Source organism: Galeopterus variegatus, unplaced genomic scaffold (genome assembly GCF_000696425.1).
Source record: "Galeopterus variegatus unplaced genomic scaffold, G_variegatus-3.0.2 Scaffold1731, whole genome shotgun sequence".
Lineage (NCBI taxonomy): Eukaryota > Metazoa > Chordata > Mammalia > Dermoptera > Cynocephalidae > Galeopterus > Galeopterus variegatus.
In genome coordinates, this window is record NW_007727842.1 from 237,300 (window position 1) to 241,283 (window position 3,984).

Consider the following 3,984-nt stretch of genomic DNA (forward strand, 5'->3'; position numbering starts at 1 on the left):
GTTAGTTATTGACATTATGATGACCTGATGATCACCTGAAGTAGATGATCCCTCTTCTGATGTATGGCTAGAAGGTCAATAGTAGCCTAATGCTATGTCTCAATGACTATGGCATTCGCATCTCTTCATCTCATCGCACAGACATTTTATCATCTCACACCATAAGCACAGTACAATAAGATACTGTGAGAAAGACAATATTTTGAGAGAGACGTTTACCTAACTTTTATTATAGTACACTGTTATAATGGTTCTATTTTATTACGTTATTGCTGTTAATCTCTTACTGTGCCTAATTTATAAATTAAGCTTTATCATATGTATGTATACATAGGAAAAGAATTGTATATATAGGGTTCAGCACTATTCAGAGTTTCAGACTCAGGCATCCACTGGAGGTCTTGGAATGTATCCCCCATGGATAAGAGGGGACTACTGTATAAGAATTTTGCATCTATATTCATGAGTGGTATTGGTCTGTGATTTTTTTCATCTAATGTCTTTATCAGATTTTTCTATGAGGGTTATGCTGTCAATATTCCCTCCTCCTCTATAGTATGCAAGAGTTTATGTAAGATTGACATCATGCGTTCTTTAAATGTTTAATAGAATTCACCAGCAAAACCATCTGCGCCTATAGTTTTCTTTGTATTTTTTAAATTATAAATTCAAATTCTGCACTGTAATAGATATACAAGTACTCATATTTTCTATTTCTTCTTCAGTCAGCTTTGGTAAGTTTTGTTTTTCAAGGAATGTGTTCATTTATTCTAAGTTATCAGCATTTACTGGTCCTAAATGTTTCTAATAATTCTCCGTTTATGGCTTTTGGATTTTTCGACCTCAGCATTATTGATATTTGAGGCCAAAAAATTGCTGTGGAGGACTGTCCTGTGCATTGTAGAATGTTTAGCTGCTTCCATGGCCTCTACCCACTAAATGCTCATAGCAGCCTCCCAACTGTGACACCGGAAATGTCTCCACACATTGCCAAATGTTCCCTGGGGACAAAACATCTCTGGTTGAGAACTCATGTTTTAAAGTCTGTAAAATCTTTCATGTTCTTTCATTACAGATACTGGAAATTTGTCACTTTATTTCTCAATTAGTTTTGCTGGAATTTTGTAGGCTGTACAAAAGCAGACTATGCACCAGACTTGGCCATGGACCACAGTTTGCGGACCCTGACTTCGGTCATTGATTAACTCTTCTTGTCTAATAAAGGCATAAAACACTATAAGTTTTCCTCTAAGAATACTTTAGCTGTATTCCATAAACTTTGAAATGTTGTATTGATGGATATCAGCCAATTAATGGTTATGGATAGTATGTATGTTTACGGAGATAATGGGACCATTATTGAGTGTTATTCAACAAAATGGCTTACAAATGGACTTTTGGTTCTGTGAGAAATGAGCAATGAAGAGTAGTACTAACATAACTACACAATAAAATTTAGTTACATAAATACACTCTACCAACTAGCCGTGAAATTTACACAAATTGCCACATTCTGGCAGCAATATTCCTTTTGCTCTTCTAGCTGAGAAAAGCTAGTCTGCAACATCCAAAACAGTTACTAGGACAAGAAAATTACAATGATTTCACTATACCTTATCGAGTATTGACTTGCTGCCACCTGCTGGGAGGCAGAACCGAGCTTGATGAAGAGTGATGACCTTAGAAGTTGTAAAACTTTGCTTATCCCATAAAATTAAATATAATAATAGGTACCTTCAGGCCTGAAGGAAATCAGTAATTTTAGAATAAATGAAATGCATATAAGAAAACCTGATCTGTATATAAAAATGAAGAGTGCATTCTTTTCCATCTAATAGATAGGTACCTTCAGGCCTGAAGGAAATCAATAATTTTAGAATAAATGAATTGCATATAAGAAAACCTGATCTGTATATAAAAATGAAGAGTGCATTCTTTTCCATCTAATAGAAATTAGACAGCATATTTGTATTTCCCAAGAAATGATTTACAATTAAGTTCCTTAAAATGGTGAGCTCCTCAGGTACTGATCAAGTATTTGTGTAAAGGAAATCTGACTGGGGCTAATGGAGAAACGTAAGTGCTAAGGAACTACAACTAAATGAAGATTAGTAAGAAATAATAGTAAATCTAATGAAAATAATGATTGTGGTAGGCAGAATAACAGCCCCTCAAAGACGTCCAAACTCAATTCCTGGTGCACAAAGAGTAGAGCCATGAGCCCAGAAAGTAGAACCAAGAACCACAGAGGATTATTCTTAGGCTTTGAAGTGTAATGGAGGGAGACTGCCTGATGAGATTTTGAAATTGTTTGGGACCGGTGACTCTTTTTTTCCTTCCATTTCCTCCCTCGTGAATGGGAATGGCTGTAACTGCTATCCTATGACTGCTCTACACTGTATTTTGGGAGCAAGGAACTCATTTTCTAGTTTCACGGGTCCACAGATGGAAAGAAATTTTGCCCCAGGGTGAGTTATACTCAGAGCCTCACCCATACCTAATTTAGATGGTTTGATTTGGGACTTTTGAGATTTGGATGAGATGCTGTAACGAATTGAGAATTTTGGTGTCTTTTAGAGGGAGTGAATGAATTTTGCAAGAAACGTACATGAATCTATGGGAACCAGAGGGTGGACTGTGGTAGGCAGAATAATTGCCCCCTCCCCCGCAACAAAGATTTCTACATACTAATCACCAGAACCTGTGAATATGTTACCTAGTAAGGCAAAGGGACTTTGCAGATGTGATTAAAGTTAAAGACCTTGAGATGGGGAGATTATCTTGGATTATGTGGGTGGGCCCAATTTAGTCACATGAGTCCTTAAAAACGGAGAGCCTTTGATTGATATTACTGGTTTTGAAGATGGAGGAAGGAGGCCACAAACCAAGAAATGCCAGTGGTCTCTAGAAGCTGGAAAATGCACAGAAACATTCTCCCCTTGAGCCTCCAGAAAGGAACAAAGTCTGCTGACATCTTGATTTTAGCCCAGTAAGATCTGTTGGACTTCAGACCTACAGAACTGTAAGACAATAAATTTGTGTTCTTTTAAACCACTAAGTTTAATTTTTTTATGGCAGCAATAGAAAATTAATGCAATAATAATAATAACAGCATTACTATGTTCTAGCATTACAGCAAGTGCTTCCCATGTGCTAACTCTCTTGAGAAAGGAACTAAAACATCTCTGAAAGCACAGTACATAATCTGGCCCTTCACTACCTTTCTGACCTAATCTTCTACTACTCTCCCTTGTGTTTACTAGCATCCACTCTAGTCTCCTCACTTAAACATGCTAAGCATGCTCTCACCTCACAGCTCCAACACTTGCTGTCCCCTTTTTAGAGTATGCCCTTTCCTTAGTCACAACTCCCTCCCTTCCTTTCTTCAGGTCTCTGCTCAAATGTCAACTTCTCAGTGAGGCCCTTTGTTCACCCTATATAAGATATACACCCACTCTTACCTAGAACTCCCTAACCCTTAATCCCTAGTTTATTATTCTACATAGTATTTATCACTTGATATATATTTGCTTACTTCTGACTCTGCCTTTCCCTCTTACTGAATGTAAGCTCTGTATGGGCAAGAACTCTATCTGATGACAGCTGCATCTCCAGAATCCAGTATAGTGCCTGGCACATAGTAGCTATTCAGTAAATATTTGTTGAAATGAATGAACATTTTAAAAAACTGCAACTTATCGACAGATGACAAGAAATCATAAATGTTGTTAAACTTCTAATGCAGCATACACAACATAGAGCAGTGACCAGATGATTAATACATTAACATTACTTTGGTTGGTAAATGGGCCTCAGTGTACAAATTCAATATCATTCCTTTAAGAAAAAGGTCATTTCTCAAGTGATTTCCTACAGTTCTTAGATATGGTACACCGTTTCTTAAGTTCAGATCATAAGAAAACTACTATATGAATTTTGTACTTTCTTATAAATACAATCAATGTTTTATGGGGGAAAAAAAAA